We start from the raw sequence: 16045 nt of genomic DNA on the forward strand, positions 1-16045 counted from the left end.
AATTAAGACATTCTTGTTCTGTTAGAGATGCTGCAAGAAAGATATTATGCGACTCTTCCTCAATCCCAAGATTAGTCTTTACTATCTCTTTAATAGTATAGATGATCTCTCATGATATGATGCTATGGGGAGAGTGTCAATCCTTCCATCCTCTGGCGCCTTAGAGAGGTTTTCACCATTGGACAGGTCCTTTTTTAAAAACTTTTTCTTGGTCTTAAAGTGTTGTAAAGAGATTTTTACTAGAAGCATTACTGTATTTGACTCCAATTTACGATGAATGTTTGGTGACATAGCGATGAAATATTTTTGATTTACCAACGAAACCTTGGTTTGAATTTTGTTGCTATAATGATGTTTTCTTTTCTCGTCGAAACGACAACAAAAAATTGTCGGTCGACGATAAGGGAAATGTTTGCGGTGTTCGTCGCAAATTTTGGTCCATCTATCGATGAAAAAAATCCACAGAACGTTGCAAAACACCTGTTTGAAATCGTCGAAAATACACCAAACTGCCATCTATTTTATGGCGAGGTGGAGCAAACTTTCGTTCTTATTTCGACAAAATCAATGATGTGTGTACAACAACTATTAGATAGTTCAGATAACCGAAAGACAACTGAGAGGGGGGGTGAATCAGTTGTCACAAATTACAGGAACCATTAGCAATTTAAACTTTAATACCGGAACCCAAAACATTAATACCAGAATAGAAGATAAAACAATTAAGCATAAACAATAATCACAGAATAAAAGCCATCCACATAACACCAAGATTTGTATGTGGAAAACCTGGTAAAGGGAAAAACCACAGTGGGAAGCCTACCCACAGTCAGATAATACTTCTGCAGTAAGTATGTGAATTACAATTGAGGGGCCTGTACTTGAAGGAAGGCCAACAACCCAAAGCATACTGTTCATCACAAAAGGAGCCTCACTGACTACATATAAATCCTGACTATAATCCAGAGAAGAGTTGAATTGCAAAAGATAACATCTCCTATGCCTGAGTACAGTTCCGGTTAAGCTCAATACCAGATGACTAAATCCTCTTACATAAACCCAATTTGATCTCCAATGATCAACCAACTTCTCTACCTGAATGATATTACATTATTTGCACATCACATTCCTTGACCATGACCTCTTACATTAACCATGATTATCTATAATGAGATCTTACATCTATATATACAAAACCCTAGACCATAAACAATCAGGTCGACCACCAGATAATAAGACAATTATATAATTAAAAACCATGTCGGCCTTATTCCAAACAAATAATATCAATACATAAGATATCTCAGAAATACATCCATAGGCCCTATCCACACGTTACATTAAAGCCGGTCCATAACCTAGATCATCTGGGACCAAATATAGGTCCACACGGTTTAGCAATGATCTCCATCTGCCAATTCGTGAACATGATCACCAAGAAAATCCTTGAATTTACACTAGAAGCTACACCAACACCACTTATGCAATTCATCAAAGATCTCCATCAAAATCTCTACCAGTGAAACCCTCGCCGGAGCCAGAAACCAAACTTCTAAGCAAGCAAGATAGTATCCAATCTCTAGACCAAAACCAATTGACCAAATATGAGTATAAGTATCATGAACACGATGATTCAATCACCAGATTATATCGGAGCCTATCGGATCATGCCGGATCCAAGTTAACCAGAAACCACTTAACCTATCGGGACCAAAAGGGTGCCAATAAAGAATCCAAACAACTAGTGTTGACATCAATGAAAAAACATCAATGCAACACATAATCAATTCCACCAAATGACCAACAATCTCCCCCTTTGGCATTGATGGCAACACTAGATGTGAAAAACATCTAAGTACCAAGAAATGCCAAACAAGTCTCCCCCTGTGGAAGACAACCACATATAGCTCTGAATTTTTCTTTATCAATATCACTCCCCTTTTCACTTTCTTTTTTACATCAATATCACCCCCTCTTTGACATAAATGCCAGAAATTTGATAGAAATATCAAAGCAAAAACATAAGCCTCTGAATCACAAAGCTGACTACTCCCCCTGAATAGTAACATCCCACATCAGTGTCAGAATGAATAGTATCTTTGATAATGCATGTCGGTCTAATGCCAAACCACATCAATCAAGTCTCTACCGGAGGGTTAGAAAATCCCAATCAAATGATTCCTTGGACAAAGGTTTAGTGAAAATATCTACAATATGCTCTTTAGTGTTCACATAAACCAGTTTAAATTCTTTTGCTTCCACCTTCTCTTTCAAAAAGTTATACTTGATAGATATGTGCATTGTTTTAGAATGAAATACCAGATTCTTTGATATATCAATAGCAAGAGAGTTATCACAGTGAATAACTATCGGTGCATCACAATCCACCTTTATGTCCTTCAACATTTGCTTCATCCATAAAACTTGTGTACAATTAGTAGCAGGAGCAATATATTCAACTTCAACATTAGATAAAGAAGTACATGACTGTTTCTTACTAATCCATGAAACCAACTTCTTTCCAAGAAAGAAAGCTCCACTGAAAGTACTTTTCTAGTCATCAACATCTCTAGCCCAGTCGGCATCTGTATATGCACATAAAGTAAAGTTATCATCCTTAGGGTATCACAAACCATATTCTGATGTACCTTGCAAGTATCTAAAAATCCTTTTCACTGCCATCTCATGATTTTCTCTAGGATCACTCTGAAATCTTGAAACAATACAAACACCATTCATAATGTCAGGCCTAGTCTGAGTCAAATAAAGCAGACCTCCAATCATAGATTTGTATCTTGTAGGATTTACCGGTGCCAAAACACCCTTTCTTGTCAATTTCTCACTTGTAACCATAAGAGTACTTATCGGTTTAGAGTCTCCCATACCAAATTTATTCAACAATTGCTTAGCATATTTAGTTTGACAGATAAAAATACCTTTGTCAGTCTGAGTTATCTGCAAACCTAAGAAAAATTTCATTTCACCAATCATAGACATCTCAAATTCTTTCTCCTTATTCTTAGAAAATTCTATGCATAACTTATCTTCACCTCCAAAAACAATGTTATCAACAAATACTTCAACAACCGGTATATCATCATCAGTGATTTTATAATATAAATTATTGTTAGCATTGCCTTTAGTAAAACCAAGCTTCAAAAGATATTTATCCAACCTTGAATACCAAGCTCTAGGTTCTTGTTTCAATCCATATAACGCTTTCCTTAACCTGCAAACCATATATGTATCATCTGATAGTGAAAAACCATCAGGTTGCTCAATATAAACTTTCTCATCAAGATCCCCATTCAAAAATGCACATTTTACATCCATCTGATCAACCTTGTAGTTTTTATAAGTAGCATAGGCAAGAAATAATCTTACAACTTCAATCCTAGCTACACGTGCAAAAGTCTCTTGACTATCCTTATTCAATTTATTCCTAAAAACCCATTTAGTTCCAACAACATTTTTATTTTTTAGGCCGAGGAACCAAGGTCCATGTGTTATTTCTCTCAATCTGATCTAATTCTTCTTCCATAGCTTTCAACCAATATTCATCTTTACATGCTTCAATTACTAATACCGGTTCAACTTGTGAAATTAAACATACATCATTAGTTTCCAATCTTCTTCTTGTCATCACTCCATTGCTCTTATCCCCAATGATTTGATCTTCTGAATGATTCAATCTCACATACCTAGGAGTCTTCTGAATTTCTGTTCCTCTTCCACGTTCTTTAGTTACTGTAGAATTCTCTGATGTTGCCGGAGTAACTGGTTCAACTCTTTGTTCTGGTAAAGGTGCTACGAGTTCAGATATAGTCATTTCCACTATCGGTTCCTTCTCATAAACTCTAATTTGACTTCTGTTCAACTCATCTACTTTAACATTAGCACTCTCTACAATTCTTTGCAATCTCTTGTTATAACATATATATGCTTTGCTTTCATTAGAATAACCAAGAAATATGCCTTCATCACATCTAGGATCAAATTTCCCAATAATATCATCTCTCCTGATATAACATTTAGTACCAAAAATTCTGAAATACTTAACTGTAGGTGTATTGCCAAACCATAATTCATAAGGTGTCTTACAGGTTTCTCCTTTGATATGTACTTTGTTGAATGTATAAACCGCTGTACTCACTGCTTCTCTCCAGTAGATATAAGGTAGATTAGCTTCCATCATCATTGTTCTAGCAACATCCAAGATAGTTCTGTTCTTCCTTTCCACAACTCCATTCCGCTGAGGTGTCTGGGGAGCAGAAAATTTTCTTCTTATACCATGCTTGTCACAAAAGTTATTAAGCTCACCGGATGTGAATTCTCCACCATAGTCCATGATCTGATCTCAAACATTTAATCTTCAATCCTGTCTTAGTTTCCACTTTAGCCTTAAATATTTTAAACTTTTCAAATGCTTCAGATTTTTCTCTCAGAAAAGTAACCCATGGCATTCTAGAATAATCATCAATGATTAGCATGAAATATCTATCAACTTGAAAATTTTTAACTCTGTTAGGGCCACACAAATCAGTATGAATGAGATCAAGAACATCATTTGATTTATCTTGTATACTCCTCAAAGAGGTTCTGACCTGTTTACCCATTTGATATTCTTTACATACCGGATTATAGGGCTTCATAATCTGAGGTATATCCCTAACAACCTTAGTTGAACTGATCTTCACAATGCAATCAAAATTCACATGACACAACTTTTTATGCCATAGCCAACTCTCATCAATCTATGTAATCAAACATGTCTTCTCACCAGAGTTTAAATGAAATATATTACCTTTTGTCTTTGCACCGATTGCAATCTCCAAGCCAGATCTGTTAATGATTTTGCATTTTCCACCATTGAACTGTAATTGAAATCCCTTATCTACCAATTGTCCTACAATCAAAAGATTATGCCTCAAACCTTTAACATAATAAATATTGTTAGTATTGTTCTTACCATCCAATGATATAGTTCCTTTTCCTTTGATCATACATGCCTTGTCATCTCCGAATCTAACTAGACCACCATCAAATTCTTGCAAAGACAGAAAATTCCCTTTATCTCCAGTCATATGATGTGAATAACCACTATCAATTACCCATTCATCCTTGTCTTCAATTTTAGCAGCAATTTCCTTCTCTTCGGGTACATTCTCTTCCAGTGCTGGATCATCTTTGTTGATAGCTAGGAATACCCATTCCTTCCCATTGTCGGATCCACTAGAAGAGTTTTCTACCAGTTCATCATCTGATTTAGTAATGCCTTCCTCATCCACTATGTAGCATGATTTGTCTCTGTTTTTCTTGTATTTATACTTGTTCTGATATCCAGGGTTAGGCTTAAATGATCTTCTAACTTTTTCTTCAAATCTTGAATTCCTTTGAAGACATCTAGATGCAAAATGACCAATCTTATTACATGCAAAACATTTAAAAGGTGCTTTTCCTTCATACTTACTTCCTACCGGTCCTTTTGGTACTCTTCTAGCAAATAGTGCTTCAAGTTACTCAAACTCATCATCATCTCTCTTCATATCTTCCAACTCCTTTGCATATAAAGCTTTCCAGTCTTGCTTATCGGTTGTAGATGTAGATGCATGAAAAGTAGGTTCAGTCTTCACAACTTGAGAAGGTCCAAATTCCTCAAGCTCAAAAGCAGATAGTTTCCCAACCAAAGTATCTCTGTTGACATATGTATTAGCCATTGTTCTTAGCTCATTAATAACACTAGCCTTCATTTTGTAAGCCGGTGGTAGGGCTCTTAGGACTTTAGAAATAATTTCATCTTCGCTCAGAGTTCCACCACAAAATTGAATTCCTATAACAATCTCATTTACCCTTTCCATGAATGCAATAATCCTTTCATCTTCTTCCATCTTCAGGTTTTCACATCTTACTCTGTAACCATCAAGTTTAGCAATCTTCATTATAGGGCCAGCTTCATTAAGAGTCTCTAACTTATCCCATATAGCCTTTCCAGATGATTTGTCGGTTAATCCCATTATTTTTTGATCAGATAGTGCACACAAGAGGGCTTCTCTTTCTCTACAATCATTCTCAAGATCCTTGTCCAGGTTTGCTAGAGGAGGATTGCCAGATCCTGGATTATAGGGTGTGACACCATTTTGTGTGATCTCCCAAATCTCCTTACCAAGACATTTCAGATGAGTCTCCATCCGAATCTTCCATAATGTGTAATTTGTTCCATCAAGCCTCAGAATATCCCTTCGAAAGATAGCTCCAAATGAACTGGATGAACTTGATCTGTTATTCGCCATAGGATCTTCCTCAAGCAGTTAAGCTTTCTAGAGAGAGGACCAAAGCTCTGATACCAATTGTTAGAAAGTTCAGATAACCAAAAGACAATTGAGAGGGGGGGTGGGTGAATTAGTTGTCACAGATTACATGAACCATTAACAATTTGAACATTAATACCAAAACCCAAAACATTAATACCAGAATAACTGATAAACCAATTAAGCATAAACAATAATCACAGAATAAAATCCATCCACATAACACCAAGATTTGTACATGGAAAACCTCGTAAAGGGAAAAACCACGGTGGGAAGCCTACCCACAGTCGAATAATACTTCTATAGTAAGTATGTGAATTACAATGGAGGGGCTTGCACTTGCAGGAATGCCAATAGCCTAGAGCGTACTGCTTATCACAAAAGGAGCCTCACTGACTACATATAAATCCAAACTACAATCCGGAGAAGAGTTGAACTACAAAAGATAGCATCTCCTATGTTTGAGTACAGTTCCAGTTAAGCTCAATACTGGAGGACTAAATCCTCTTACATAAACACAATTGAATCTCCAATGATCGACCAACTCCTCTGCCTGAATGATATTACATTATTCACACATTAAATTCCTTGACCATGACCTCTTACATTAACCATGATTATCTACAATGAGATCTTACATCTATTTATACAAAACCCTAGACCATAAACACTCAGGTTGACCACTAGATAATAAGCCAATTATATAATTAAAAACCATGTCAGCCTTAGACTAAACAAATAATATCAACACATAAGACATCCCAGAAATACATCCATAGGCCCTATCCACACGTTACATTAAAGTGATGAATAATGATGAACAATAACTACTCAACAGATACTGAGAGGGGGGGGGGGTGAATCAGTATAGACAAAAACTTGCTTAAACCACTTTGACACATAAACTGGTAACACTTAGATCTTCACAAAACCTAATAACTCATTTCCACTTCACCCATATGCATAAGAAAGTAATACATCATCAGAAATGACCATTGGATCAATGTGCTTTACCACTTAACAGAAAACACTAAGACATCAGATGAAAAAGCATTACACATAACACACTGATTTTTCACATGGAAACCCAACTGGGAAAAACCACGGTGGGGATGAATACCCACAAGTTGTTCTTTGAACTCTTCTGAAGTCCGCTTTGTTAGGATCCTAGTCCAGTTAAGGACTTTACAATAGGTTCTACTAGGGACCTATCTTGCTAGGGATCACCCGGTTAAGGGATGGCTAAATACTCGCTTAAAGGTTAGAACCCCGTTAAAGGTTACCTCACAAGAGGATTTGAAGAACTCAATGAATTTGAGTCACCCTGTTAAAGGATTTACAAAAATCCTGTTAAAGCTACCCGATTAAGGGATTTTCCAATTGCTGAAATGGTTATAAGTCAACAGGTAATACATTGATCTAATAACAACACTCAATGCCAATGCAGATCCACTTTAGTTCCTTTGCTTCTTCAATCACACTCTACAGGTATCAACACACTTCTCTGGTCTGGCAAGAATCAAGTATCTCTTCACTTGTATACACACATAACATTTTCCAACAACTTCACACTAGTACATTTGGGTCAAGATTTCGACGGCCAATCGCCAGAATTCCAACCACATTTCATCGCACTACCGACAAAAAAGGCCGTTGAAAAATTTGTGTTAGAAGTTCTGACTATCCTTGTGGTCATCGCAATTTCGACATTACCTCCAACCTTTCCGATGGCCACCATGCATGCTCATTCCCTGAACGAATACCATCACTCTCTCGGGCTGTCGTCGGAATTCCGACACCAAAGTATAAAATTCTGACAGAGGAGTGCCATCGGATGCACAACATCCTTGTCAGGCATTTCATTAGTGGTCGTCGGAATTCCGACGATGAGAGATGATGTGGGTCGAACGACTTTGCCATCGGTGCATGAAAGCATTGAACGAGTTCTACTTTTAAAAATTACATGAAACATTTTTTATTTATTTGATTCAGTGTTATTTGCAAAAAATGATTATCAATGATGTTTCCTTTCTCCAAGAATTGTCTAGGATCTTTCCATCAGATAATATGTAACATCGAATGACTAAATCTTTTCATTACAAATGCTTATTTTATTTAATTATTATGTGAGCATGAATTAAAATTTATATCTGTACAGAAGCAGAACATACAAGTTCAAGAGTCATGTGCAAGCAAATTTCCTTAAAGAAAGCAAGCAAGCATTATCTTGAATGACATGGAAACAAGCTCATCAGCTGCCTAGAAGAGAGCAATTGGAGAATGGTAGAGGAAAGTGTTTAAGGGTGATAAATAGATAGATAGTATGCAATACAAACAAACAATGTTTGGAGTGTCTGATGTGACGTCTCTAATTTATGTCCGGAGGGTCTAACTGGTTTTGGAGTTCCTGTGAAACCTATTGGGCCACGCTTGGAGGAAATCAATGTGTTCATGCAAGGAGCACCTTTTTTCTATTATGAGAATGATACTTTTGCACCTAGGGATATTTGGAAGTCAATATCCAAAAATTTCTATAGTGTGGAACAAGAGTTGGCGGACTCGAAGTATAATTGTCAGCTTTCAGAAGACCAAGAGGTTATGTACACAATCTCCCAATAGAGGAGCGACCACAAGAATTACCTCTCCCCCCCATGACTATTCAGGAAGAACTTCCTCAAACAAAGGACTATTGGCCTTCATGGGATCAAAGAAAAAATTAAAGCATAGACTCTAGACGATGTGGTGGTGTCCTCCATGAAGAACTCTACACTATAATTGAAAATTCACAAGGGAAACTGCAAGATAGTGAAGAGAAATACAATCTTGAAAAGTGGGAAGAATGGATCTTTGTTTGGGTGGGGCCAAGTCAGGTGGCTCCTCTAGAGGTTGACGAGATAGAAATCATATTAGGATTTGAAAAAGATCACACTCGTGGAACTTTGTGTGCGAGTGATCGATTGCGGTGTTTGGGTAATGCATTCCAAATAGATACAGTTGCATTCCAAATGGGTAATGTCTTGATGGCATGCAACTGTATCTATTTGGAATGCAACTATATCTATTTGGAATGCATTACCCAAACACCGCAATCGATCACTCACACACAAAGTTCCACGAGTGTGATCTTTTTCAAATCCTAATATGATTTCTATCTCGTCAACCTCTAGAGGAGCCACCTGACTTGGCCCCACCCAAACTAAGATCCATTCTTCCCACTTTTCAAGATTGTATTTCTCTTCACTATCTTGCAGTTTCCCTTGTGAATTTTCAATTATAGTGTAGAGTTCTTCACGAAGGACACCACCACATCGTCTAGAGTCTATGCTTTAATTTTTTTCTTTGATCCCATGGAGGCCACTAGTCCTCTGTTTGAGGAAGTGCTTCCTGAATAGTCATGGGGGGGAGAGGTAATTCTTGAAATCGCTCTTCTATTAGGAGATTGTGTACATAACCTCTTGGTCTTCTGAAAGCTGACAATTATACTTCGAGTCCGCCAACTCTTGTTCCACACTATAGAAATTTTTGGATATTGACTTCCAAATATCCCTCGGTGCAAAAGTATCATTCTCATAATAGAAAAAAGGTGCTCCTTGCATGAACACATTGATTTCCTCCAAGCGTGGCCCAATAGGTTTAACAGGACCTCCAAAACCAGTTAGACCCTCTGAACATAAATTAGAGACGTCACATCAGACACTCCAAACATTGTTTGTTTGTATTGCATACTATCTATCTATTTATCACCCTTAAACACTTTCCTCTACCATTCTCCAATTGCTCTCTTCTAGGTAGCTGATGAGCTTGTTTCCATGTCATTCAAGATAATGCTTGCTTGCTTTCTTTAAGGAAATTTGCTTGCACATGACTCTTGAACTTGTATGTTCTGCTTCTGTACAGATATAAATTTTAATTCATGCTCAGATAATAATTAAATAAAATAAGCATTTGTAATGAAAAGATTTAGTCATTCGATGTTACATATTATCTGATGGAAAGATCCTAGACAATTCTTGGAGAAAGGAAACATCATTGATAATCATTTTTTGCAAATAACACCGAATCAAATAAATAAAAAATATTTCATGTAATTTTTAAAAGTAGAACTCGTTCAATGCTTTCATGCACCGATGGCAAAGCCGTCTGACCCACACCATTATGCATAATAGAACAAATCAATATAATAGGCTATTATAAAGAATATATACAAAAATATGAAAGAACATTAAATTACCATTACAAACCCATAAACCATTAAATAGTGAAAATAGATATAAATTTGTAAATGTCTCCCTATAAACACCACAACCATAACCAAAACAAAAAAAATTCTTACCCGCAAAAACTTAGCTGGTGAGTTGCAAGTCTACAAAATCTCTCTCTCAGATGATCAAACCGTTTCTTAATTTTGTTCTTCTGGTTAGTCAATGGATTTAGTTGCATGTTCAAGTTTACTATTTGAAGCCTTCTGTTTCCCTATATTTGAGACATAATAAAATTCTTGTGAGTAGGGAATTGATTCAGAAGTTACGCGTGAAGAATTTGGCAAAGTAAATGATGACAATCAAACTCAAATTTTATCTGTCTTGATTAAAGACTTTTATCTTGATGGCATTAAATTAAAATTATTTCTCTATTTTTTGGTCATCTCTAGAGCAGAGGTTGCTTTGCATCGACCTGGGATACATTTAACTTGTGTTGTATCTGTGGAAATATGTATCCTAGGACGATGCAATGCAACCTCTGCTCCACCAATACCAGATAGAAGAGAAAGTACTTTAATTTAAAGCCATCACAATAAAATGCTTTCAAGACATATGTTAGGTATAAAAGGAAGCCTACCCTGTCATTTGAAGGGGTTTACCTACAATTCAAGTGATCTCTTAATTATAAAATCAATTCAATTCCAAGTGAATGTGCAATCAAGCATTCATCAAGAATTGAAGGAGAAATCAAGTTAATAAAGATATTTAATAAAGATATCATCTTTTAAATTAAGAAATGGGCAGGAGATTAAGAATACAAACCTTCCATATTGCACACTTCAAGGTATATTAAAATCAGTTTAAAGTGTATTCATTTAGGGACCTTTCATAAAATATTCTCAACTTACATATCATAAAAGGATCTGCTCCACCAATACCAGATAGAAGAGAAAGTACTTTAATTTAAAGCCATCGAGATAAAATGCTTTCAAGACATATAAAATCAAGTGATCTCTTAGTTATAAAATCAATTCAATTCCAAGTGAACAGGCAATCAAGCATTGAAGGAGAATTCAAGTTGGTGCAGGTGAATTTGGAAGACAAAAGGACTCAATGAAGCCATTAAAGACTTTTGAAGGTCTTAGGAGTGAAGAGCCAATCAATTATGCACACAATGAAGCCATTAAAGACAATCACTGTTAGCATAGATTGCAGGATATGCACAAGATGTGTTTGAAATTGATTTAGAAACTTCCAACCAAATGTGATTAGTGAGTATAGATGTTGTAGTGCAACTACCTAGGTACACATGCATGCAAAATATGTAAGCTTAGATAAGGCACATGAACTATTTGACATAATGCCTCAAAGATCACCCAATATCCAATGACGGTTGGGAGAAAGAAAACATCAATTTTTTGATAATCTTAAATATTTCTTTATTCATCACTATAAATCCATTATGAATATAGTCTCAATATTGCAGAAATTTATTCTATTATGAATGCAATATTTAGGGATGTAATCTTTATATTTTTTTTTCAATTAGGAAAAGGTCCTAATACAATCCCCAACTAATTAATCTACAGAAAGATACCACTAAAGAAAGAAATTCAATCCTCACCACTATGGTCTTGAAGGCTTTTAAGACACTTGGATTCCTATTTTGGCCCGCTTTTCCTTGACCCTATGTTAAGATAGTAAACTAGTTTGAGAGAATCTATTGGGTGGGAAATTGTGTATGGTTGCAATTATTTTCATGCATGGAAAGTGATTTAAAGTTTGGACCAATAGAGGATAAGTATTTCTTGAACCTTCAAGGACATGTGTAGAGCACTGCATGGATGTTTCTCCATTATTGAACTCTTTGAATATGTAAGTAAATTATTTTTGGTTGATGATACAGTAAGTGTGGTATTTGTCTTTTCGATATGTTGTGGATAATATTAATCAAATATGGAATTTTTTTGATGCTATACACACTATGTTTTGGATTGAATTTAGGTAAGCCAAGAGGTAATGGAAGAATAAAAGAGGTACACAAAGGAAGAAGAGTGAAATAGGTGGTTTGGGATGGAGGTTACCTCATCAACATGAATGAATGCCTCATCTACAGAAGTAAAAGGTACCTCTAATGGTTTCAAAATTTGTCAAAATAGTTATGATATACCAAATAATCAAGTGGAATATCCTTTAGGTAACTAATATTATCTTCAAACTATTTATTTTGATTTTCATCATATCCTTTCCATGTGCATTTCCCTTGGTTTTAGTCCCATTTTTTCTTTATTTTATATATATTCAAAACAAAATTTATAGATGCCTCTACTTGTCTCACCACTCATTAATTGTTTGGGATTTTCATTCCATTCACCAAGGTTGGCATCTATTCTAAGACTTTGTGTCATGGCCAAGCTAAATTATTATTCTCTCCATCTTGTTAATGACCATTTCATTAATGAATCCTTCCTCATAATTTTGGATAAGTGAGACAATGTTAGCTCAAGGAATCTTTTCAATCCTCTTTCAAGATTATTTCCCAAGTAATAATCTTGCATATTGGAAAATAAATTATGCTTCTATTTTTCCAAGCTACTCTTCCTTATAATGTTTAGATTTATTCTAAAATGCTCATTGTGATTCATGTTTACTACTCTTCTTATTAGTCTCATTCCAATATCTCCTACAAAAATATGGAATGATTACATTTATATTTTATTTGTGTCTCCTAAATATCCACAAAATTTGGAACAATAATACAATTTTTCAATAATACTAAGAGCATCACTTTGATGAAATGAGTACTAAGTAATCCATTCTTATGAGGGGTTCATAAGAACTACTCATGAGAATGGGTCAGCTTGACTCTAAAACTATGCAAGTGAATCTTGATATAAATATCATAGTATGAAAGTCTTGTGAAAACACTCATTCTTCTAGCATTGAAAGTTGTGAGAGAGTTATTAAGGGGATTCTTGTGTGTATAGATTCAATGTATAAGTTCAAGACAGATTTTGAGGTGATATTTCTTTCCTTTTGGTACATCTATCTTTAAATTGGATGTTCTTTTGCCTTCATGGTAGGGAGTAAGTAATTTTTATGTGGGTTCCTTTTTTCATTCTTGGATTATTAAGGAAAACATAGTTTGTGAAGAGGAGGTTTTGCTTGTTATCTTATAAAAAAATTGGGTATTAGCTATTATAATAAATGATAGACAAAACAATGTCCTGTAAGGATGTTGAAAAGAAATATCTATATGATGGATTCTCTTCCCAATTTATCTTCAAAGTTATTTAGTAAATATTTGGGAAACCAAAATAGGGTATATTGATTTGCAAAGGAAGAACTAAATCTCCCAAGCTTGTTCCAACAACCATAAAATTTTATGATTGGGATGCAAGGGAGATTAGTGGATTTGATGGGTTGGCTTTGGCTAGATTCACCTAAGACAATTGATGATTTATTAGGCATTGTTGCCATCGATGCATTGTTAAGGTTATTATGGTTGATTATCAAAGCTAGTGGGATTCAAATATAGAGGCGTGTTTAAGATAATTCTTATCATTGGTTGGTTAATATAAATATGGTTTCAAGATTGATGCACAAACATATTAGAAGGGCACTTTTATGATGTATGTGAAATAATCACATTATTAAGCAAAATAATAGGTAATCTATAGGCAAGAATACTCCATATATAGATATTCTATATGAGGGACATGACTAATTCCACAAACTATAAGATTGACTAGGCTTTTCTCATTAGTGGAATCATATAATAGCTAGTGTGTATTGTTGGCTAGATGCATGAATTTGTAGTTTCCATACAACTAAGAAATGATAATGTTTCTAAGTACAAACCAAGTGGGAACTATAGACCCACTAATCTAATTTGTAACCACTCGCCACGACTATATTATGATAACTCTCTTATTGATAATAGAGAGTATCTAATGCATTTATTAAGACCCTGATTATGGTCATGGTAGACCACACAAAGAATGACTTCCATAGGAGGCTAAGAAGGTGATTCATGAACAAGAGTTTGTTTCATTCAATCCTTAACATTAACTATCATTAAGGTGGAGAAATTTTTGAGGTGAGAAATTTAGTGAAATATTACTTAATATTCTAACTGGAGATATTACATACTAATCATGAAGTGTGAGTTCATCTGACTCACCGATATATAATGATAAAGTATTACATAATTAAAATTGTAAAAAACACTACCTACTTGATATTAAATTTATTATTATTCTAATGTGCAAAGAATAAACAAGATTATCTAGGAATTAAATCTGTTACGATTTCATCATTAATAGATGGATGGATTGAATGAGTGATCAGTGAAGTAGTTGAATTTGTGCCTATAATTCTAGAGGTTGGAGAGTTTAAAAGCATTGCATGTACATCTATCATTGACGACTAAATTAATGCATCTACTTGTGCACATAAAAGGCCCACATGAATGCATCTTAAAACTTACTCATTGGATATGCTTTCTACTATTGCTTTGTCAAGCACATCCACAATATTTCCTCTCGCAAAAGATTTCCATACCTAAACAAGAATGACTAATACTCATCTTGATGAGATGTATAATATAATGTACCTCTCTGTCTGGATTCTCTGTATTACACGGGGAGAAATGGGGGTGATGGGGGAGGAGATTACAATCTTGTATCAGGATGTAGATTTATTTTCTGACCATATTAATGTAACGAAAATGAACCGAAAATTATCTTGATTAATCTGTTCTAATACCCTAACTAGCAAGGAATTTTGTTGATACAACCATAGCACAAGTTCAAGAAAATTTCACCGCAAAAATACCAGTCCTCAAGAGCGCTTGCATCCATAAATCTTTCTCAAAGATGACTTCTTCCTCCATCCGTAGCTCTTATTGCTATTGACAGAGGCCCGAGCATCACCGTTTACACTACCCATTTTGGACTCCCTTGCGGTCGTCCTTGCTGGTTATGTGCCAGCCCTTGGCACTTTGTGCCCATGGCACTTCATTCCCCCATTCCCCGCTGCGACCGTGTTTGTCACCAATGATCGCTACAGAGGCGGGATGAATGAGATAGGTGGGATTTTGTAAAGAGGCGAGATTTTGGTCTTTTTTTTTTTTTTAAGTAATGCACGCGTTCGTCAAAATTTTGACGAACACGAGCACTTTTTCAAAAAAACCCTAATGTCATTGGATTATCGTCAGAATTCCGACGAAATCGGGCATTTAAAAAAAAAAAAATCAAGTTTGATCACAAAATACCTTCTCCATCGGAATTTTAGGCTAAATGTATTAGTGTCACAATGCAAATCATCATCGACCTTATAGACAACATATAGGTCGGTGGCATAAACCCTAAACCCTAAACATTTAGGTTATCAATACATTCGGTCGAATCCTGACCATTCAATCACATTGCACAGTGTAAAATGATCTGAAAAAAATCTTAAGACGTTTTCCATTGTTCGTTCTTTGCTACTTCTGGAAGCTGATAACCCATCATGCGCTCTCCACCATTTATT

The sequence above is a fragment of the Cryptomeria japonica genome, chromosome 9 (genome assembly GCF_030272615.1).
Source record: "Cryptomeria japonica chromosome 9, Sugi_1.0, whole genome shotgun sequence".
NCBI classification, from domain to species: domain Eukaryota; kingdom Viridiplantae; phylum Streptophyta; class Pinopsida; order Cupressales; family Cupressaceae; genus Cryptomeria; species Cryptomeria japonica.